Source organism: Alligator mississippiensis, chromosome 9, assembly GCF_030867095.1.
Source record: "Alligator mississippiensis isolate rAllMis1 chromosome 9, rAllMis1, whole genome shotgun sequence".
Classification (NCBI taxonomy): Eukaryota; Metazoa; Chordata; order Crocodylia; family Alligatoridae; genus Alligator; species Alligator mississippiensis.
In genome coordinates this window covers 14,723,797-14,748,878 of record NC_081832.1, presented here as the reverse complement: position 1 = coordinate 14,748,878, position 25,082 = coordinate 14,723,797, and the positions used below count along the sequence as shown (strand labels likewise).

Here is a 25,082-nt window from a genome sequence, read left to right as displayed (position 1 = left end):
CCTCCAAGAAAATGGCAAAGTTTTCTCTTCCCGTCTGAGCTGGCCTTTCATCTGGTACAACCTCCTGCCAATGCTCCTCCTTCAACAAGCCACAGGAAGCCTCCTAAGACACCCAAAAGGGGGGGGGGGGGTGCGTGTGCGCGTGCATGTGTGCGCGTGCATGTTTCCCTCACACATACATATATGTGTGTGAGGGAAGCACACACACATGCACACCTTTTGGGTGTCTTAGGAGGCTTCCTGTGGCTTGTTGAAGGAGGAGCACTGGCAGGAGGTTGTACCAGATGAAAGGCCAGCTCAGACAGGAAGAGAGAACTTTGCCATTTTCTTGGAGGCTTAATTCATCTTGGCCAGTGATTCTGAATGGGCGGCTCCATTCAAGTGGGTGGTGGGTTTGAGGTTGAATCTCAACATTACTGAATATAACTACATATATAAAACAGAACAAAACAACCTTATACTAAATCTGTGGTTTGTGGTAACTAGCTTGTCAATTCAAACATGTTGGTCTACTTTAACAAACATCCCTCTTATTGATAAGCAGGTTGCAGAGGTCTTGAACCTCATCAGTGCACTGTTTTCTGAGATTGTAGAGAAAAGAGCAGGTCAGTAATACAGAGAGGAATCTGTCACTCTGTTACAGTCACAAAGACCAGTTGAAATGATTAAATCTCTGTAGTACATCGAAGGAGGGCTGGAGAGGGAGCTAGCTCACACAGGGGATTGGTAATGGGATACAGAGCCTTTCACCTTTAGGTCACCTGCAAAACCACCAACACAACCACTTTGCCACTAATTGCAACCTGTGATGACAGTCTTGGAATAGAGGTCAAGGACCGAATGGTACATGGAGGTTGTACTAGCCACCCTCCAGGTCAGGGATGGGGCATGTTTGTAGGAGCCAGGGTGTATGCGCTGTTCCTGTAGTCTCAACAGAGGGAGAATATGATTTGGCACGCTGTCAGTCCAGCACGTTTCAGGAGTACCAGACTCTCACTCTCGCTCACAACACAAATTGTTAGGGTTAACAGTATAGAACGATCATTAGCTCCAAGCAGTATTGAACCCAGTGTAATGCAACACTTTTGCAGTATATGCCACATAAATGCATATTTTTATTGCAGTGACCTAAGCAAATTGTACAAGCTCTAAACATCTCAAGTTTGAGAATAAAAGCACCAGTCTCAGAAGTGTGTTTTAGAAAAGGTTTTGACACGGCAGAGAAGCAAAGCAAACACCTGCATAATCATTCTTTCTATTGTTTCTGACCATCAACTATGGAACAAGTGTATCACTTGTAACTCCTTTCAGCAGTGGTGAAGACTGTTGAAGATGTTTATACAGTTTGGTTCAAAAGGTAACAGAAGACTCTCCTATAGCTTATTAGAAAGCCAACTTGGGACACTGGTTTAGACTGGACTTGAATTACTGTTTTCTGCAGAACTGTAGATTTCCTTTGAAGGTCTCTCATCCAAGCACTGACCAACCTGACATCACTTAGGCTGTAAGATAGCAGGCATACTTGCATGCAACTAATGCCATTTTGTTTTGTTTATGATTCTTTCAGGTGAGTTTTCATCATTAACGCCTGATCTGTAAAACAAAAGCCCATAATGAAGCTAGCAAGTCCCAGGAAACCTGCAAATCTTCCATGTCTAGAGCACTTGAGCTATTATTGAAATGCTATTCAAATGAGAGAGCAGGTCTCCTTTGGAGGGGTGGAAGAAGGGGTAAAAGCAAAGGCGTACAGCACCAAAGGTATCATTTTCAGTTTTTGCTAATTTGAGGACAATCATGGGCTCCTGTCCTGTATGAAATACTATACAAATGCTGTATGCTATTGCTTCATATATGACTACATTTTAAAGGATGGTAGGGCTGTGTGAAATGGCATCATTCCATTTTGACTTGACGTTCGAGGTTTTGATGGAACAGCATTTTGTTTTGAATTTAATTTCAGTTCGAAACAGCTGTTCCATTTAATTTTGTCGAAACAGTGATGCTGTTTCGACATTTCGCCCATACGCTATAATGGGGAAGCTCAAAACAGCCTCTCTCATCCAGCAGACAGATGGGGGCTCGCAACTCCAGGAGGGCTGTGGGGGCTGTGCCAGTCCTCCCGGCACTGCAGGACCCTGACCTGCCTGCCAGATGAGGGAGGGAAGCTGGGTGCTGCTGCCTGGGACTGGGGAAGGGAACTGAGCCCAATTGCTCAGTTTCCCTCCCCAGCGCTACCATCAGGCTGGGCTGAGTTTGGCAACACCAAGTTTGGCAACTGCGTGGGTGGAGGGGATGGAGAAGTTAGTATCTAAGCTACAGGAGCTCTTCCTTTCCCCCATAGGACATTGAGGCTGGAGCTTGCATGGCAGTAGCATGATGGTAGCACTGGGGATGGGAACTCAGCTCAGCTGGGCTCTGTTCCCTTCCCCTGTACTGTGATTGGCTTCCTGCAACCCACCCATGGGAGGCAGGGAGAATCAGGGCTGTGCTCCTGGCTGATCTATATGGGGCTGTGGAGCCGCTTGGAGTACAGCCCTGATTCTCCCCCATCTCCCACCGCCTGGCTGCTGGCTGCTTCAAAACTCAAAAAGATTTGAAACTTTCAAAACATTTTGAATAGCCTCGTTTTGTTTCAAGGCTGTTTTGGTGCCCTTCATTTTTATTCAATTTTGCTGTTTTGAGCTTGAAATGAGTTGAAAGTTTCGAATCGAAACAGCTGGTACAATTTCACACAGCCCTGAAGGACAGTGCTCTTTTAAAGAGTATAGCTTGCAGAGAAACCTAGAGGATCTAGCACGCAACAGTTGCATCCATGCTCTTAGGCTCAGAGATTGAAGTTTTTATCTAACCAAGTACTGATGCATGCAATTTTGACATAGTTAACTTACCCTTATTTTAAAACAGAGAAGCACTCCAGTAGTTAGCACTGAGGTTAAGCTGTTGGAAAATGCTAACTTTTTAACAATGACTGTTGCATACCTTATAGTTCCTGTATGTGAGAAGCTAATGTCTCACTCATGCAAACTCCTCAGCTTTGCATTTTCAGGGAGCATGTTTGATTCTGTTGCATAGTTAATTGCCTCCTCATGAGCAGAGGATGGTTCAGTGCTACCTGTTGTTGCACTGCTGTACAAATTGCACTGGCACCATTATATTAACCTTATACTGGGATCTGTTTTGTTATACCCAACACAGTAACATCAGCAGAGATTATTTGATGTTCTTCAAGCAGTTTAAACCATCTGTACCTTGCTCATTGGGAGAGGTTTCCAAAACCTGGGTCATCTTAGTCATACTATAGTGCAGGGCAGACACAATATAGCCTGCAAGTCAGATCCAGCCCACCAGGCACTTTCATCTGGTCTGTGGTGCCCACCAACTAACTGTATGCCTTCCACCCACAAGGGTAGGAGCAAGGCGCCCACTATATACACTCCACCAACATACCCTTTGTGCCTCATTCCTTCCCTCATGGGTGGAAGGGCCCAGCCCAGCCAGCACACAGCTTCCGGATGTGGCTGAGTTGCAGCCAGGCAGGAGTGCAGAACGTGGGGTTGGGGCTGGCAGGGTGCAGCTCCAGTGAACAGGGTGTGGGTGTGTGGGAGCGTCAGGCAGGGGCGTGTGGGGACCTCCTCCACACTTCCCCCATGGTGCACAGTCCTGCAAAGCAGCAACAGCAGGCTGGGGCACTTGGGGTGCTTGTGCCCAGCGTAGGCACTGGTATACACAGCCCCAGCCAGTGCTGCACATCATGGTGAGAAGCGCAACCCCCACTAGGCCACTTCTAGCACTGGTACTCCCATGTGCCATGGGAGGGAAGTTCTACATGCTAGAGCTGGCTGGCTATGCTACTCCCTGCTGTGCAGGTCCCTGGCCTCCACAGGCAGTGGAGGGGAACCCTGGCCCCTGCTTCCCCACAGAGTCCAGGGGTGGGAAAAGCAGCCAGGTCCAGCATGTGGAGCTTCCCTCCTGTGATGCGTGAGTGTGGGGGCTGTGTCTGTGCAAGGGGTAGTGCCAGTGATAGAGGTGGTCCAGCAGGTGCTGTGCTCCTTGCCATGATGTGCAGTGCTGGTTGGAGCTGTGTGCCGCCGGGTGGCACCAGGCACAAGCACTCCAAGTGCCCCCACCTGCTGCTGCTGTACCATAGGGGGAGTGTGGAGGCATCCTCAAACCCCTGTATCCCTCACTCCCTACAAACATCACACATCCACAACCTGCACCCACAGCCCCAAACATACACCCCCAACATACCATATGCCCCCCACAGCCACACCCCCTTCACAAACCTCCACACACACACACACACACACACACACACACACACACACACACACACACAGCCACACCCTTTGACAACTCCCCCACACCCCACCATACCCACCCACCCACCCACCCCAACACACTCCACCATACACACCCACATATACCCCATACCCCAGCGCGCACACACCCAACCACACACTCCCACACAACATACAAAACTAAGAATTTATTTTTGAATTATTATGCAATCATCTCCATATACAGTATGCAAACACAAATCATGACAAATATTTTTGTAATAAAATTGAAATACATTATAGTAGGTGTTTAGACAGAGAAGTTTCTTTGGGTAAATCCATTATTTTTAATTAGACCATCTCAAATAGTTGGAAAAATTGTTCCTTCCTAGTTTCATAGTCTTTTTTGCAAACTTTTGGGTACAAATACCCTTCATCAGGCTGAGGAAGCATCTGCAGATGATGTGTGCTCTTGCTGGATGGAGTAGCAAAGCAGCCAGAGGCCAGTACATTCAAGAAAACCAGTCAGTTCAAATGTAAATTGAGGTGGTCAGTAAGTGAGAGACAGGTTGCGGCAGGGGGCGGGAGGGGAATGAATGTAGCTGTAGTCAATAAATGAGAGAGAGGGTTTGGGGGGAAGGGAATGAGAATAGCTGGTAAAAATTGGAGGGCTTACCTGGGGAGTCAGATGTTTGAGTTTCAGTATATGAGTTGGTTTTTTTTTCTGGTTTTAAGATGGCGACCACCCCCTCCCAAAAGGAGTATTTTGGGGCGTGGAGGGGGAACAAGGGGCGGGACTTCCAGTGGCAAAGATCGGGGTTAGAGGCAGAATGTCCAGTCCCAAGATGGTGACCAGGGGTCAGGGGGTAGGGCTACCCATGTGGCCCTCAAAATCTCACCAAACCTCATTAAGTGGTCCTTCACCTGGAATAATTGCCCACTCCTATAGTGGCTATAGTTGCATAATGTTGACATACTATGTTAGAGTAGTTATGCACAAAACTGGCATGAATTCTCACTCTGGCAGTATTTTGAACACAAAGAAATGGAGTTAGCGTGACCTATTCTACACATTACAGTTATCGCACAATTAACTGGTTAATTGTGCAGTCACCTTGGGTGTGTGTGTGAGGGGGGGAGGAGGGGGGGCTGAATTAGAGTGGCTCCCAAACAGTCACTTTAATGAAAATGCTGTAGCATCATGTGTATTCAGTGTCCTGCATTTCACAGTGGCTGAGGGCACTTTAACTAAAGCTCATTCTATGGGTTTTAGTTAAAGCACCCCTACTGCCATTTTGCAATGTGGGATGCTGAATACATGTGATGCTGCAGCACGCTGGTGCATTCCAATTAGAGTGCTCCAATTAGAGTGCACGCTCTGACATGTTCAGTTACTTTGCACCTGCAAAGTAGCTATCACATGATAACAAGCTCCAACCAGCTATAAAGTTAAACCTTGAATATATGTACTAACTTTATAACTGGTTGCTATCAATCTCTCAGTTCTAGGAGCCTGCTTTTTGCTGATGCAGGAGAAGCCCAGAATTGGGATCCTCCTGCACCAACAACAAGGCAAATTGGATCTAATGTGTGATCCCACAATAGCGCCTCCTGCTATGCACATCTGGCATGGCAGGTGGTGTGAAGGTGTGGATCACACACTAGATCCAATCACACCTTTACCTGCACATGTAGAGGAGGCCTGTGTATATTCTAAATACAGCTTGTTTTGTTATATACACATCAGTCCTGGCACAGAAGCGGTCACAAACAGCATGCAAGTGATCCCTTCTTTCAGGAATCCGTGTACAAGCTCAGTCTCAAGGAACCACTCTTTCTCAATAATTGTTTCCAATCAGATGTCAAAGCAACGAGTAAATGATTCTATTACTTACACAACGCCCTCTACACAGAACTTTGCAAAATAGGATTAACAATAACAAGTCTTCCCAGAACTGAACATCTGTTCACACACTGAAAAAAAGAATGGGAAAGACTATATAAACAGTGCCACCTGGTGCTGCCTTGTCTTCCAATAGTTTTTTTTTTGTGCATACCTACAATTATAGAAGAGGACATAAAGCACAATATATTATATAATAAATGTTATACCATGGATATTGCAGGTGTCTGCTCATACGCTTGTGGAATTCACTGCACTCGCGTCATTTCTTCTTGATGCATGATCTGAGGAAGAGGAAACTAATTTATTGATATTTACATATTTCTAGTGACTTCTCAGTCCTTCCAAATGTCACGCAATCAAGCTGTGTATGGGTGCAATCAGTGGCATACAATCAACCTATTGTTAGTACCCAATATAAAAAGTATATGGACAAGAAAGTAGGCAAACCTTTTGGTACAAAGAGGGGAGGAACAAAGTGGCAATTTGAAACGGATGAAGTCACATTTGCTGTATGTTTGTAAAATGACCTGTGTTGATTGTAGTCTTACCCTGACATATATAGGTCACTTGGCTGGCATACTATTAACAGGTTTTGGATCTGCTATGGTTCTTGCTATGATAAATTACTTTCTTCCTTGGGAAAATGTATGCTAAGGTTAGCTATGCATTTAGCTTTGACAAACTCAATGTGTGTAGAGGAAAACAATTAACCTGTTTAAAAGCAAACATTATGGAGAAGAAATTGCATGGAGGAAGGAGGCAGGAATTCCATCATATAAAAAGAGCACAGTTGAGTTATGTCCAAACAAATCAACCATTTAGGCTGATGAATGGAAAAGATTTATCTAATGATACTGGGGTCTTTTCAAGTTATTTGAATAATTTATCGGTCAGTTAAAATCAAAGAAAACTGTCCATAACAGAAACAAATTTCTTAGAAGATAAACAGGCTAGTTCACTATTTTAAATCAAAACCAAATTCATGAGTGTGATAGAAGATTGGAACTGTGAACAGGGTAGAAGAAGGAGTGAAAGAAGGAGTGGTAGAAGGAGGGAAACAGAACATATTGCTTAATCTTCCAGGAATGGAGGCATTAGGAATGAAGACAAATGCTAGTACATGAGGCTTGTTGAGGGAATCCAGTGATGAGAGAATCTACTAAGAATCAATTAAAACCCAAATACAGAAGGGCAGAAGGGAAATAAACACTTTTTGTCCCTCCTCCTGGGTGGTTTGCTATGTTTGGCCCTAGCACAAAGAGAGAGGAGGTTCTTATTACCAGCTTGAGTGAAAGAGAAGTTGTGCAATTCCTTTTGATTTCTGAGACTGAATGCTTTTGTTTTATGGGACTGACAAAAGAACTGTTTAAGCTGGACTTTATTGATGCATTGCTTGTGCCAGCTAATAGGAGCCCCTGAGCAGTCTCTCTCGCTGCTGAACACATTTTTTCTTGCTTCCACTGGCTGTTACGAAGTCAGCATTTACTAGCAGTTGCTGTTGCATATTGCTTTACAGAGGCCCAAGTATGTGCCTGGGATCTTGTGGCATGGTCTATGTTGCAGGGGCTTATGATCGATGTTTTTGGCATGTCTCATTGAGTAGAAATGGAAAACAGGATGGAGGGGAGTGAGCAGGGTGGAATAAAGGTTATAGCAATGGGATTACGTGACAGTTACTTCCTGTTCTACATAGAGGAGACACCGGTATTGCCCCAGTTAGTGACATGTGGGAGTGGTGAAAATATTTCCTTTTACAGGTGATTTCAGCATTCCCCAGACTGAAGGGGAAGCATTCCTGAGGAAATTAGGTAAGGGGAGCAGGACACATATACCAGCTATGTTAAGAGCAAGGGGATGGGGAAATCTGCTGACTCCCCATTGCAAGTGGGTGATGAGGATAGACTTTCCAAATGCTACTCTGTTTTTCCTACTCCTGGAACCACATTTAACACATCTCTATGCATACATATCACACATGGTGTAACTGAGAGTGGTCTCTAGCCTGTGCTAGCTCATGACAATGCCAAGAGCACTATACTGCAACCCAGATGATGACAGACTAGGGAAACAACCTACTTGCCCAACTCTGTGTCTTAGTTTGGCTGTGAGAGCGTGTAGGATGACAGGATGGAGCCATTAACTGAGAGGCTGCTGACCTATGGGTGAAGAGGACATGGATCAATTAGGGGAAATCAGGGGAAAAATTATGAGAAAGGACATGGAAAAAAATGAGGAAAATGCCTTAAAATATGAAAAATCCAGGGAAAATAGGCCGAAGTGCAAAGAAGGTAGAGAGAAAATGAAAAACAAAAATAGAAGCACACCAGCTGTTCCTAGTTTGATACGATGCATCGTGGAAGGGAAACACGAGTGCATCCCCCTGCTATCATGAGGCGGGATCTGTCAAAAACCATAAACTAAAACTGGGTGAATTTTTTTGTTCCAAACATTTTCCCCTGAAAAAAATGTAGGTTCAGTTTGACCAAAAACTGTGACTTCAGTCAGCATTGCCAATGGTTTTGGTGAAAAAAAATCAGAAAAACATTAAAACATTTTATTTTGACATTTTTGGAACAAACCATTAAGATGTTTCTGGTTAAAATAATGTTTTGATATGGTGTTCAATTTTATTAGAAAATATGAAAATGTTAAAAATGGGTTAAAAACTGCAACCCCCCCCATGTTTGTTTAATCTTTTCTTTTTACCTTTCAGTTTGCCAAAATACTTAAAAAAAAAAAATTATTTTGTGTGAAACTGAAACAATTTTGAAAAAAATATTCAGAATTTCCTGTGAGTTGAAAAATCAGTTATCCATACATTTATCCAAGAGCCCACTTATATAGGTTTTGTTCAGTGATTTTGTGATTCCTGAAACTTAAGTTTTGCTGTTGTACTTCAGACCACTGATCCATCTGGTCTGTCTGTAGCAGTCTGTCTCTGACAGTGCTTAGATCCTGACATTTTAAAGGAAAGCAAATAAATAAGCCCATGGACCAAAAAATCAACTCTTATCTTCTCACCATTTATGCTATGGATTTAAATAAAGGCAGACCATTCTTTCTTGACCCCATGAATGTGATCAAGTACTCCTTGAGCCATGTGGCTTGACAACACATAACACTTTCTTCTTTGGCTACACGCTTGGCATCAAACAGCCAAAAAGCCCAAGGCTGAATAAATTCAATATTCACTGGTTAGTCTAAGCTGAATAGATTGAACTGATAAGCAAGTGAACAGACATTCACTTTTGATTACAGAAATGCAGCCACATGCCTGTGGTGGCTCAGGCCAGAAGCCAGGGGATACTAGAGCATGTCTCCTTGCCCTGCTTGAGCCAGGGCTAGCCCACCCAGCCTGCGAGGGGAGCTTGCGGGGGAGGTGCAAAGCATCCTGGGATGCTGGGAGACTATGAGTTAACTTGAATCGGGAGGGGATCTGGGACAAAGTTCGATAAACTGCTTTAAACTAAATCAGTTAAGTCTGATACTACATTCATCCAGGTTTATTTTAAGCTGGTTTCAGCCATTTTGAAAGTGACTTATGTTCACTGAACTTCTGTTGTGTTACAGATCTGAATCAGTTTCAAATAGCTTATACTAGTTTATGTGTACTTTCTGTCCCTATCCCATAAAATTTTCCATCTCTCTTCCCAAGCTCATCTGTAATATTTGCTTCAGTGGTACCCTGATGGCAGCACTTCCCACTGGTCCTTTATACAGTTAAAGAACAAGGTTCTTATAGATGCTAAACAACCAGAGGAAGGATAGTGTATTATTGCTGGAGTAACTAGTTTTAGTTCAGGGGTGTGTGCGTGTGTGTGTGTCTTGCGGGGAGGGAGGGGGAACATGGCTAAAGCTAACATATTCCAATTTACTCCTGTAAATGTCCACTAGCCTTGTATGTCAACTTGTCAACATCTGAAAGTTGGGTTGCCCATGCAGAGGCATAAGGAGAGAGTGCTATATAATTTTGCCTGTAGTCTGGGAAACAATCTAGCACTTTGAAACTATAGATAGGAATGGGGACTTGCTTTTAAACGAAGTATAAAATGGGACTGGGCCGACTAGCCTCTCCTCCACTCACTTCTGGTATAGAGGATGGGGAAAGGCAGAGAGGAGGCATGACAGAATTGTTTTCCATTGATTCTTCACTGGCATAGTGTGGATCATATGTGTTATAACTTAGAGCAGTCTCTAGTCTCTGCTAGCCTATGACAGCACTAGGAGCACTATCCTGCAACCCAGATGATGACAAAGCAATAACCAGCTCTGTAACGAATTGCCTTGGCCCCATACATATGCATTTCCTTATATGGAGCAGAACCTGGATATGCATCAAAATCCAGCCTGTTGTTGTTATAGCTTTTGTTGTTTGTATTCATTTCCCCCACGTTAGAAAATTCTTTTGATTTTTTTTTCTTTGAAATGCTCCAGCATTCCCAGGCTTTGGAGCAGGAATGTGAAATTTGGTAGGAAGCAGGCTATGTGTCATGGATATGACTTTTTCTATCCCTGTGAAAACATGCCCAGGTTTGGCCAAGTTTTATGCCTTTAAAAATTTGGAGTTTGTATATGCTCAGTAGAGATTTCTATTTTAGGAGTTAAATTCTTTGGGGATTCTGTCCACGCTGGTTGTGCTCCAGCTGCAGGCTGGCCAGGGTTTTCTCTGAAATTGTCTTATTTACTGCATGCTGCTCCAATCCTGCCTCAAGACAGAATTACTAATTTCCTCATAGGCTTTTATCCACGGGACTCATTCCCCTCTACCTAGTCTTTCCTAAATTTGCATTATTCACATTGCTGGCTTAATCATGGTTTAACATGGTTTTGTTTGTATGATTATGTATGATGCACCAGGGACAAATGTGGAGCCTTTATTGGCAATATTGCCAGTAAATTAGCAGAGAAGGAGGTTGCTGACTGGTAATAGGGCTGTATTAGTACAGAGATGTAGGCAGAGCATAGCTGTGTAAAGCAGACAGTATGTAACGGAGGAATCTGAAAATGAAAAGGGTTTAACCTGAACCATACACTTCATAGAAAACTAGCACAATGTGTCTTGCTCCTGGTATCCAGAGTGCTAGGAAACAGCTTCTTTTAATGAGAAACTTGGAATTAGCCACTGTATGCATAAATTACTAATGAAAGATATGCAGAAATAACATTCTTGTATAGCAGAAAATGATATGAGTGTTGACCTGTTGGGAGATGGAAGCACTTGCCAGCTCCTGCCCTGCTTAGGAGGAACCTGGTTTTTGGGACTCCCTGCTGGCTCCTTTCCCATATTTTGGAGAGACTCCAGGTCTGGCTGGATCCTGTCCTGATGGCAGAAGCAAGACAGATTTTCCTCCTCCCCAACTCCCCCCCCTCACCCTTTGATGAAATGCATGGGAACAGAAGTCACTGTGTAAACAACAGTCCTCTGGTATTTTCAACTGTAATGTGCTGCAGGACCTCGGGGCTTACAGCATCTGGACAGTAGCTGAATTATGTTACCAATTGATTTATGTATTTGAATATAATTTGGAGGACAAGATTATATTTGAGAATTAAGGAATGCAGTCTGAAGTTGTGAAGGATTTTTAGGAACAGCACAGCTCTGTCTTCTACAGTCATGCTCTCAGATGAAGAAAATATTGCAACAGCTGAACATGATCCCTGTTCTCTTTCTATCCTTCATGGTCTGTGATATGATTTTTATCTTTTGTCAGCCCTGATGCTTGGAGCTCCAAACGCACCCTAGAATTAGAGGTAGAAGAAATCAAAATAAATTTCCATTAACATGAGGATTTTATCCCTCTCTACTGCTTGCCCATCACAGTGTGGAGGGCCTAATCCGCAGATGAGAAATGTATCCCAGCTTGCAGATAAAATATGTAGAAGTAAGGGTGTTTCATTAAGCGCTGGAATGCTTAAAAAGAAGATGGTAAGAACAACATGTGAAACTAGAAACAGGGTATGCAACACTGGTGGCACTGCTTATTGGTATTATGGGCATTATTCAGATTGATGAACAGTATATATTCTTAAATAAAATCCTGCCATATAGGTTACCGTGCAGGAGAGCTAATTGGCCCTGACAGTCAGCAGTGCTAAATAGCCTGCTTAGAGTGCTGTGTGGATGCAGCTATACTGCTTTGTCTTAGGAGACAGCCTTCCAGGAGCGGTGTAGCAGGCACATGATAAATTTACTGTGTAGGTGTGATCTCATCTGGAGATGACTAGCCCATTGACTATGCATGTTCTCAGGATTGGAGCACTACAGAATAAGTCAGAATATAAAGCTAACTTAATATTTAGGCATACATATAAAAGTAACCTTATAATGATGCCTCCAGAGCATTTGTGATTTCCCACTGTCTGTCAACTGAGCTTGTTCAGTGGCAATTGAAGATTCCTAGTACTTTGGAAAGTCAGGTCACTTTTTAAAATAAAATGTATCAGAGGTCCAAGCATAGATTTCAGCGCCTAATTTTAACCACCTGGATTTGAGAATCTGGAGATATATATGGATTTAAATCCGTTTGACTTGCTTTACTCAGCTCTTCCTCATCATGCAGGTCTATCCTCCCAAACAAACACTGGTTTAAGATGTATAGATGTTCTACCACATAGAAGACCCCCGAAACATAAGAAAATAATCTTGGAGATGTACTGCAGCAATGTGAAAACAAACTTTAATTATGTGCTGAAATGAGGTGGAAATTTTTACTGGGTATTTTACATTAACAAGTTCATTTGTTCGTTCAGTAAACCTGAGGCACTTCAAAGCAACTGTTTATATTAAGGATGAAACAGAACATTTTGGTTGGTGAAATTCCATCTTCACACCTAAGGAGTTGTCAAGCAGTTAAATAAACATTAGGGAGCTCATATTTTTATGCTGAAGGGGACAGCTCAAGCCAAAAGTGTAATTTCTGGATGGAACATCTACATGTGTTAGCTGATATACTCATATTAATGGAGACAAAATGACCAGTGTTAGTTGACAAGTCGGTTTTGGCAGAGCTGATCTGTACAACCTGCACAAACAAATGTTCAGTTACAGATGTGGATTCAAGTGACTGAACTGAAGAGGTTCTATAGTGAAATTTAGGATGATACGAAGAATTGTGATGATAATTTGCCCTGATTCACGCTTTTGTTCAATCACAGAGAAGTCAAGGCTTTATTTGGGGGGTGGAGGGGTAGGAATAAGAATAATAGGTACTCGGGGGGGGGGGGGGGGGGAAGTGCTTATTCTATGCTTAAGAAGTTTCAGTCACCCAGTACAGGAGGAGCGATGTGAATAGGGTGACCAATCACACAGTAAGAGAAATAAATAGTGAAAGATCATTGACCAGGGTCATCCAATAATCTCAGGCTGAAATATATTCATAAAACAGTTGTGTAATACGTGACTTCATAAATATCAGTGTCCATTTGCAGAGGTATATACATTCTTCCCTTGTGGATGCTTATGTTTGGGAAGTGCAGTGGTAGACAGTGCTTGCCACACAGAATAAACCACAATCCCTGAGAACTGCGAGGGGAATGGGACTATTTGACTGGAGGACCTGTGTCTGTATGAGCCTTCTGTGACTATACCATATCTTTCTGGAAGATGTTTAGTCAGAGACTCTCCATTAGTGCTTATCCCTGGGATTCCCCTCTTTTAATGGGGTGTCCTATGTGGAGGCTCCATATAGAAGATAATAGAACTTCCAGTGTTTCAGATTTTGCTCTGTTCCCTCCACTAGGTTCAGCAAGGAGTATTTGTGGTCCAGACCTGCCCATTCTCTGCCTCTTCCCCATTTGTACATCATCAGGCTCACTCCTTTGAGTGTCTAGTGATCTAGCTGCAAAGGTGGCTAATTCCCTTTCCATGTAGGGCATGCATGCAGAATCTAAGGCTGTGTCCTGAGGGACTGCATTTGTCAATGGAAGTTTTCTTAGCTCAATTCCAGTGGGACATTTTTCTGAGTAAAAATGGCATAAGGACTAAACACTCAGCCTAGTGAACAGATTTAAGAGGATTGTGTTCTTGTTCCATTGTTTTTAGGACCATGTAGGAGAAGAGTCCTAAAATTGTGGTAGTGGGACTTTTCCATTGTAACCCAGTATGACAATACAGAAAAGGTTGAGCAACACTGGCTGTCTGTACGAGATGCTAACTGCGCAGTCATTACTGCGTAGACATTTAGTATTTGTATAAACAGTCTGTGCAGTAGCCAAAGTTACTGCGCAGCAGTGCCGCCAAACAGCTTGTTCCTGACGCTGACTGTGTGGTAGCCTGAGACTACTGCACAACAGCATCACATAGTGCTTTCTGCCACTTGATGCTACTGCGCAGTAGTCATGGGCTACTGCGCAGTCAGCGTTTTGGGTAGATGTAGTCATTGAGTTGAATTTGGTTCTCTCCATCTAGTAAAGCTTACAGATATTGAGTTTATCATCAATAGGATATGCACATCTGGCCTTCTCTCTCATGCCTCCAGGGAAGTTTAGGTATTGAGGTTATACTGCATTGTCCCCATTATAACAGCATGAATAATGAATCATTTTTAGTTTTAACTAAATTAAAGAAACTTTTGGACTCTTTGGCTGTTTTGTTGAGTAGACTGAGTAAAGGACTAATGAACCACATTCATGCCTGCTTCCTTAAACTTATCTACAGAGTGAGGAATGTAGTACTTTCTGCAGCAGAGTAAGAAATGTGATTCTATCTGCCTATACTTGTTTTAAACTGTTTTCAGTTTACTCAGATCGTTTTAGACTGTTTTTGCCCCCAACATACAATAAAAATGTTGGCAAATGTGTGTGTTATTCAATGCACCGTGACTGTTAAGGATCTCTGGCCAGGTGACAAATACATCATGATGTGTCATGTACATTAGTCATGGTGTGAGTTTTATACCAACATTTTTGTCCTTGATTCATCTTTTTCTGGATCCTAAGCACTTTGAGAAGGGAATCATCTTAAATGTGGTGGGAGGGAAGGGGCTTTCCTAGTGAACAGAAAAACATAGAATTTCTGTTGGAAGACATGCCTTATTGCTGTTGATCCAAGGCATTGTAATGGCACCTTTTTTCCTTAGCAATCTGGATAATATTGGTAATTACAGTTTGTAACATAGATTTCTCTATAGACTGAACCTCCCTGAGGAAGCAGAGGGACTCTTTAGTAACCTGTCAAACTGGTTTGAGAATGATTTAAGTAAAATAGTTTGGGCCAAACTCTTACCTCCTACTAAATTTCCTTTGTTCTACCAGAACAGCATAGAGGAAGTTTTAAACTAGCCCTAAAATTGCTACTGAAGATACTTTGAGCTTAGGAAATTTCTCAGCTGGTGTCAAACCAGCTAGGTCAACCTCATTCCACTTCCTTTTCCTTTTCCCTCAGCATAACAGGCATGTTAAGCGCAGTACAGAACAGGGCTAAAGTCCCAGCTGGCATAAATTAGAGTCCCCCGTGTGCTTTGTTAAGCTGCAGTTTGGGCCAAAATAGCCCCTGAGGAGAGTGGAAAGGTGGTTCAGATGTTGACCCAGCTGAGGATTTATCTTTTTGTGTTGCTTTAGCCTGTCTAGTTTTGATTCACTTAAAGCAAAGTGGAAACAGCTTGGAGTAAGTTTGCATTGGAATGAACCCTCAGTGGACAGATTTTTCAAAATAAAGACAGACCACAACCAGAACTGGTTACTCATAGTACTTTTTGCTGAAATGTGTGCGAGGGAACAGGAGAAGCGGGAAGCTGACCAAATTGTATCCATGTCCAAACATCCCCTATTTTTGGTTTCATGTAACCTAAACCCAACCCCCCAAAAATCAAACCATCTTCAGCTTTGTTCAGCTGTATAGACAAATGCATAAAAATGAAATAAGCTCACTGTAGCCTATTCCTCTGCTTGTAAACCCCAGCAGCAAACTCTATGGCCTTTTGCCTTCAGTATATTGGGTCAACCAAAGAGTCACAGGAAGATAAATTTGAACATCAATACTGGGGGAATCTAGATTAACTTCTTAATCAGTCTGTTCAACTTATTACACTCTACTCTGATGCTAGGTTTTTAAAAGAGCATTAAAATGTTGTCAGTGAACTACAAAAAAAAAGAGCAAGAGAGAAAGAAAATCATAATTCAAACTTTCAGCCTGGTGGTTTTCCTCAAGCTCTTATGCAAAGCCAAAAATGCTTGCATGCAGACTTCAAGTGTGATTTTGATTACTCTCACCTCTGATAAATGTCAGGCCAAGAGGTGGAGATGGTAGGACATCAGTGCTCTCAAGGATGTTGGCATTCTCCCCAGTTTTATGAGTAGGATCCACCTGCTAGGGAGTGATTGATTGAACCATCTGGCTCTGCATTACACAGTGCAAGAATGCAAAAAACTTGCATGAAACCAGATAGGCATCATTTGTGCAAAGCAGTCAGTGGATTCAGAGTTGCCATATTAACTGTTTAAAATGGCATGGAAAAATTGAGCAACATGTTATGTTTCCTATCAGTCTAAATGACTTACTTCAACTAGATACATTTTCAGTGAAAACTTAAGTTGGCCGATTAGAGAATGAATCACTGATGTAAGTGGTAGATAACAGTTGTGAAAGACCATTTCCGTCACTGATACAGAAACAAGGGACTGACATGCAATTGTTGATTTGTTTAATTCCCTTTACCTGTGATATGAAATTAGGAAAGAAGTGCAACAAAGGTGATGGAGCCAGGGCTGGGTGATAGGAGTGATGGCATCTATGCCCAAGTTGGCTGCTTGATTCATTCTGTATCATTAGGCAGGCCAATTAATACATTTGTACTGAAGCTTATGCATTTTATTGTACCTACCTTACAGAGGTGTTGTGAAGTAAAATTATTGTTTATGGGGTTGCAAATCCTGAGTTGAAATATGCTCTGGAAAAGCAAAATTTTCCTGTTCTCTGTGTCTCTTCCAGCAAGAGATCAAGAGTTCCAGTGACTTCCTGCCTCCCTACCAACTCCCACTGCCTCAGGTTCTCGTCTGCTCCTCAGGCTCTGCCGGGCACCAGCCGCTAAAGCAGCATTATGGAACTCCTAAGCCCTACAGCTTTCTTCCTCCCAGGTACCATGGGCTGCAGGGAAGCTTATTTCATTGTCAAAATATTTTCACAGGTCAAAAGCACAACAGGAGCTTAACAAAAATATTGTTTTTATTGTACAGTAATTATTTTGATGGTTCAATCACAGAAATACAGGGCATTTCACAAGAAGTTCTGCCTTGGGATATACTAAAATTACCATGTATTTCAGGGGTCAACTAATGACATCTGGGCAAGGGAAGGCAGTTGGAGGTACTAGTGACTTTTCTTACTAAAATGGAGAATAACCACCAGTAAGGAATCATAGGATCATAGAAAATTGGGGTTGGAAGGGACGTCAGGTCGTCACATCTAGTCCAACCCCCTGCTCAAAGCAGGATCATCCCCAACCAGATCATCCCAGCCAAGGCTTTGTCTAGCCAGGTCTTAAAAACCTCCAAGGATGGAGATTGCACAACCTCTCTGGGTAACCTGTTCCAGTGTTTTACTACCCTCCTAGTGAGAAAAGTCTTCCTACTATCTAACCTAGGGGTATTCAGCCTTTTTAAAACAAGTGTACTCCTTTGGTCTCAAAGTGTCAGCTTACATACCCCCTTTTTTTTTTTTTCTTATGAACATATTGAATAAAATTGGCCCCAGGTCCAACCTCTGAGGCACTTCACTTGATACCAGCTGCCAACTAGACATTGAGCCATTGATTATTACCTTCCAGCCAGTTTTCTATCCACCTTACAGTCCGTTCACCCAGCCCATACTTCCTTAGCTTGCCTGTGAGAATGCTGTGGGAGACCATATCAAAAGTGTTGCTAAGATCAAGGTACACCACATCCACTTGCCTCCCCACATCCACAGAGCCAGATACCTCATTATAGAAGGCAATCAGGTTGGGCAGGCATGACTTGTCCTTGGTGAATCAAGCTGATTGTTCCTAATCACCCTCTTTTCCTCCAAGTGCTTAGAAATGGATTCCTTGAGGATCTGCCCTGTGATTTTTCGAGGGGCTCCTAATCTGGTGGTCTATAACAGACTCCCACCACAACATCACCCTTGTTGCTCTCCCCTCTGATCCTAACCCAGAGACTTTTGACAGGTCTATCTCCAGTTTCATAGTGCAGCTCTGAGCAAGCATATGGCTCTTTAACATAAAGTGCAACTCCTCCTCCTCTTCTCCCCTGCCTGTCCTTCCTGAACAGTATGTACCCATCCATGACAGTGCTCCAATCATGCGAGCTGTCCCACCACATCTCTGTTCTTCTGGTCACATCATAGCTCCATGTCTGTGCAAGGACTTCCAATTCTTCCAGCTTGGTTCCCAGGCTCTGTGCATTTGTGTACCTCTATTGCTAGGGCTCCAAATCTATTCTCTGAATGAATTGCTGCAGGTGGAGGTGAAGATTTCTGCCTGCTGCCAGAGGTCACAAGCTTCCTCCTTCCTGGGAGTCCATGTCCTTTCTCTTCTCTAGTGCTGTCTCTAGCAGTTCTTCCTCCACAGTCCAGGTCTCCTCCAGCATCGAAGCAGTGAACTTCTCATAGTGGTGGTGGAGGTGGAGAAAGCTTCAGAGCCTCACTGCCTCCTCCTTTAGCTCTCTTGCCTGATCCCTGAGAGACACCACCAGGAGGCACCACTCACATTGCAGACACCCCCGACCTGGCCATCACCAGAAGGAACCTGCAAGCCGCAGTTCCCACAGTGTCAAACCTGGACCTGGGTGGCAGCCTCAATGTGAGCAGTCCTACCTGGACAGAAACCTCATAGGTGCAAGCAGAGGCAGTGGCAGCAGGTCTGGCATTGCGTCGTTCTCCAGCCATTTCTCTGGGTCCCTTAACCTGCCTCCTCTTTCTTATTGCCCTTCTTCCAAGCACACCTTCCCTAGTGAATTCATCTGAAAGCTGGCCTCGTTAGTGTTCCTAGACCCCAAAGGGTTCCCTTTTCCCTGCTGCCTCGCACCAAGCTGAAACGCTCTCCCATCAAAGTAGGGGGATGCAAACTGACCTTTGACCTGACTACAAACAGCTTGCCCTGTTTGCTGCCCCCGTTCTCTGGCTTCCTGGTTACTGCTGGGCCTGGACTGGCTCTGCCTCTCGTTAGGGCTTCTGTCAGGCACTGGCTGTGCTTCTTGGAAACAGATCTTCAGGGCTGGTCTCAAGCAAGTGTGGAGGAAGTCTAAACGAATGTAGTTCACTTTCGTCCTTTCTGGCCTCTTTACTGAGTCAATTAGATCAATGTAGATTTCTTAGAATCTCTTAGATTTATTTTAGACTCCCTGGATTTACCAGGCCAACTCCAGAGGTGATATTTATGGTGAATTCTTTAATACTAACTTAAGCTCCTTCACTTCATAATAGCGAGTGTTTTAGAGCTGTGCGTATTCACTCTAAGGAAGTCTAGATGATTCTAAGTCGGTATGCGCCTCAATCAGTAACGTTCCCATAGTTTAGGTTGCATAGAAATCACTATAACGGTAAATAAGACAGATTTATGGTGATCCGTAAAACCTTAATTCTACCCCTTGTGCACCTATTAGCTTCGCTGACTGAGACAGAGGTCATGGGGAATAAATGGTATGTTATCTTGCATCATAATGTATAGGTACAATGGTGAAGTACTCGTGTTGTAAGTTGTACGACTCATCTGGCAAATACTAATATTCTGGTGCTTGACTTTGGAATAGAAATAACATTCCTTCATGTCCTTTTGAGTGTGTGGTTAATTACTTTAGGATTTTTTTTAGAATTTTTAAAAGCTGGTTCTTCTGCATGCAGTTGTAACAATCCTTCCATCCAATGATGAAACTTAAGTAACAGGAGTAACATTAGCTAGCAGTACTAGACGATCTTTTTTCTTAGAGTGGGGAGATAGGCTGCTGGATCAAGCGAACAGTCAACTTCCAGAAAGAGTCACTCTCATATCCTGGGGGTTAAGGGATTTCCTGCCTTGTACATTTTCCTCAGAGCGTTGGGGGTTTTGTTTTTTTTTCTACTAGTACCTTTTACTGCATCTGCGAATAACAATGGGAGCCTATCTCTCTTTGTCCATGTTCAGGTTTTGGCTGTGTTACTTTTCCCTGATGAGGTTGTAACTGGGCTGTCTGTGGGATCCATTGGTTTGGCATGGGAAGGGGCACAATTCAGTTCTCTTTTCCCAACCTGCCCTAGTGTAGAGCCTTACTGGTGACATGGATGTAGCCTTACTGGATGTCTTGCAGGACTTTGAGGGTCTGCATTGCTCTCCTTTCCTGCCAAATGTATTGGCAAAATTTCCCCAGAATGAGCCTGTTTGGATGGATGATAGAACCTGAAGTCAGGTCTCCTAGGGCACTGGTTGCCCAGGGTGATTTATGTCTTATTGATTGTTTAGCCATTTCAGTGTCACAGTTGTGGTCATGTCCAACACAAAAGTAGCTTAAGAAGATTGATTTTGACTTGTCAGAAATTGTTCAGTTGTTCATTTTAATACCGGCTTAGCCCCAATTATTTACTGCCACTCAGCTTATCATATTGTAAATGTGGGTTGCTCTAAGTCATAATTTTGTACAACGCAGTTGTATCAGATCAGGTTTACCTCTCTGGATAGAAAGTGATAAACTTTTTAGGCAAAACTTTCCTCTCAATCCACATGTCAGATCCGGAATCCAGTATTCTTGTCTTCTTCCATGTCCCTCACTTCCAATGGAAAATATAAGGGGCAAAAGTCACTATGCAGACCTGAGAAATCTAATCATCGTTAAACCTTGATTTATTACCTGCCATTTATTGATAATGTGTGGCATTTCATGTACGTATAAGGGAATGCTGGCCCATCTCTGATCATTGCATGCCTTTGTTTACATCTGTATTCACATGAGACACAGAGAGGGAGGAGAACCACATTGTAAAGGGGGGAACCCCTTCTACGTGGAAATGCTTTAAGAAAACTAGAAACTCCCTGCTTTGATAACACTTTAGGCATCAACACTATTATCTAGGAATCTATGAATAAACTCTTGGTTAAAAGGGGGATCTGGCTGCAATGTTAAATCATCCTTCCATTTCACTCACTCAGCAAATGAAATCCATGCACAGAGCAGGCCCTTTTGGCATCTTCTTCAAAATGAACATCTGGATGATTAATATGAAGGTGCACTGAAGCTGTGTCTTTTATCTACACTCTAGCAGTGTTTAAGTCTCACTAGCACTGTTGACAGCAGTCTCCAATACAGAGCATTTCCTGCATTTCAGAATCTAAGTAGACAAGCTGGCATGTAGGTTTTACCTGTCTTTTTGGTAGTGATGCAGTTCACAGGTATACTCTCAGGACAAGGTAGCATTGCATACAGCTTATTCATAGGCACAAAGTGTTTCTGAAGGAGAGGAAGCTAATTGACCTTTTTTTTTTTTTTCCAGGGTCACTGTCTATCTCATGCTAATTACATACACATGAATTTAGAGCTGAGTGATACAAGTATGTTAGAATTGTCAAGATAGCTGGGTTGGTCATCCTAAAATGAAAATAACTCTGTTCTAAAAGAGAAAAAAAGTTTTTGCTGCTTGAATGTGAAAGGAGTAACACATGGGAACATGGGCCTCCTGAGGGACAGCCTCCTTTGATATAGTCCCGTCTATAGAAAATGAAATGGCTGGTAGTCTGAGAAAGTTAAATAACTGCAGTCTTTGCAAGTATCTATGGACCATCAGTACTTAAATAATATTCAACTCACTCCTTATGTTTCCTATTGCAGCTGTGCTTTTTCACCTTACTTGGTTTAATTGTCCCTAAGTGCATATGTCTCCACTTCCCTTTCATTCGAGAGTCTGAGTGAAAGTTCGAATCACGTCACACAAGATGCTGGACCAGGATAATTAGCTAGGTACTTTTGGAATACAGTTAACAAACAAAGGGATAACTGGCTAGCAGACTGTCAATAGGAGAAGAAAAGTGGAGTAGTGGACTACATACAGTACATACTACTGTAAAATGGTTGTTTTTTAGAAATCGCCATATTCCACAAACAAGTCAAATTGACCAGGTGCTTACTAAACAGGAATGATTTCCCCCTTTAGCTGGTGATTAGTTCATGCCCTGAACTGGTCTGCATAATTTTTATCCTAGTGTTTATTATAACACGGGCTATTCTTACTCATTTAGGTCCTGATTCAAAACCCACTGAAGTCTTTTCAATTACATTAATGGGCTTAGTTTGGATCAGACCCTTAGACTTTAGAGTTTCTCTGGAAATTTAGTAAACTTTGGCAATGAGTTCTACTGACCTTTTCATAAACTCACGAACAAGATGATGAGCTCCAACAAGTATATACAGCTTACATTGACTTAGCACCATGCTGATATAATTTTCATATAATGATATGAAAAACTCAAAATGAAAGACAGAGTTTGCTTCCGTGTAGAACAGCTTCAAACAGTGTTTCACATAATAGAGAGAATAAATTTAATTTTGCATCCATCATACTGAAGTAATATTGGTATCAATGGTGTTAGAGAAACTGCAGATTGCAAGTAATCTAGCAGAACCCACAATGAACCCACATCCTCAATGGGTCCCACAGAGAAAGATCAAGTGCTGTCAGTGGGAGGCCATGTGTTTGAACATGTATCTTCCAGGGCAACTGGATGTAGTTTGTATTTCATAGTACCATGACTTGTACTCTTGGCTGTGCTCACACATTATATAGCATTCGGCTTGCTTAATCTTGCATGAATTCATTATAATTACAGACCTTGGTCACATGCTGTGCAACTTAAATCAGTAAGGTGACAAGTGAAACAACCAAATAGTGAGTAGCATATATCTCTATGAACACAATTCCCAAGCAGTCCATTGCAGAATTACAACTGAATGCGTTCTTCCTAGTGAAAAATGTTCTTGGTTAAAGGTAGCTCCTTTTCAGCTTCTGAGAACATAAAGTGTTTATTTGATAATTTGCCTGAACAAATTGTCGCCTATGACTATTTGCTGTTTTATGCACAATTTGCACTTGGTCAGCTCAGTCAAACAACATTGCCCTGATTGGATGACCTAAGCTTCACATATTTGTTCTTTGCAAGCTTTCAGGCACTAACACCCTTCCTCAGGCATAGAGAGAGTCTGCTGGTGAATTGTAACAATTCACAGTTGTAACACAATTCACCAGCAGACTCTCTCTATGCCTGAAGAAGGATGTCTGTGCTGCAAAGCTTGCAAAGAACAATTTTTCCAACTGTTTTAATTGTTCTAATAAAAGATATCACATCTACCCAAAGAACCTTGTCTGCCTATGTCCTTAGAGTTAGACCTACACAGATACAACCAACACCCCTAAGCTTCATATATAGCATTTCTGTTTGACAATAACTTAAAAACACTCAGAACTGTTAATAAACTCTTATAAATGAATAATAATCTTTCCAGACTGGACTCAAGAAAATTCACATAATAACTTCTGTTTTCAAATATTCATATACTCACTTTTGTTTTTTAAATATTCTTGCAGGTAAAACCTATCTTACCTTAATACATGCACATAAAAATACTTATGGGCACAGGTGTAGTGTAGTAGTGCATGCTATTTTCAAGAGTATTCATAAATATATTCAGATATGTTTTCCCCACTTTACACTGAAGGTTTCCCCCATGCTCCCATAAAACGATTGTATAATCCATGTTTATTTCCAACAATTGTAGAGAGGAAAAATGAAGATGAATTGTTCACTATGAAAAGTTCATCCAGTTCTTACTGGAAGGATCAAAATGATTGGACAATAAAAAGTTTAAATTAGCTCCTTCTTACACCTGCCTCTGTCAAGTGATCAAAATTTTTTTTTCTTAATGTGCGTACAGTGATCTTATACTACCAAGCCTCCTAGCACCTCTATAAGGGCCATAACAAAAAGAATTGTATAGCAGCGTAAGTAAAGTGTATGTGAAAAGATCATTAAATCTTTTCCATTGTATAAAACTCAAATATATTATTGCCAAAAAGAAAATGGAAAGCTCTTAATCTTTAGGACACTCTTTTATTAATCCTTTTATGATCCATTTAGTTTCATCCAGAGCTGGTTTCTAATAATGTCAAATTAATGTGCCATTCTTGAGAAAATTCCAGTACTTTGCCAGCTGCTGCTTGCCTTCAAATGATAGAGCATTAACTTCCCCTTCTATATTTAGAGCCTTTCCTCCTGACATAGCTGGCATAGCTTTCCTCCTGACCTCTCATACATTCTTCACTATTTAAACTGTAAGCAGAATCATGAAAAAGGACATTTCACCCTGTGTATGTTTTTACCACTACCAATCAACATGGAATCTGATGCATGGGCACCCAAGCTTTGCCCAGCTGAGGTCTGGGTTGGTAGCTTGCCAAGATCTCAAGGGCAGAATCACTCGGATAAAACAGAGACGATTACATGAGTAATCTGTAATAGTAGGAGTAATCTTCTTTTGTATGAAGGTTGTGATCCAACGGACATATTGGGCCACAACAGGAAATGCTTCATCTCATTCCAAGTTGACATCTAAAAAATACAGAAATAGAAATGAAAGCTAGAACAGGTATTAACTCTGAGATATCGCCATGTTCAGCTACGTATAAATGCCTCGGCACAGAACTACACAAACGAAAAGGAGATGTAAAGTTTGAAAGATAAGTTCATCCTTTAGATTATCTGCATTGTTTTGATATATTTATTAAACTCAGCAACCAGAAGCAACCCTTCCGATATTTGTAGACAATACTGATGCCCAAGTGATCGGAACTCCGTCCTGCAAATGTGACTATTTCTGTCATTCGTGAGTCCTTCATAAGTGTTGCATAGTGGAGAAAATATTCTGTGGCACAGAGAAATTTCCATCAAAGATCACAAAGCATTTCC

At 42.2% G+C, this 25,082-nt stretch overlaps 1 long non-coding RNA gene across 2 annotated transcripts in view; it reads left to right on the top strand.

The window, feature by feature from the left end:
• LOC109282464 (uncharacterized) overlaps positions 1-25,082 on the top strand; it is a 209,944-nt gene that overhangs the window by 81,749 nt on the left and 103,113 nt on the right. For both annotated transcript variants that reach the window (XR_009464320.1, XR_002089455.2), the window contains exon 2: positions 17,114-17,259. This is a non-coding gene — a long non-coding RNA (uncharacterized LOC109282464). The remainder of the gene's footprint in view (positions 1-17,113; positions 17,260-25,082) is intronic.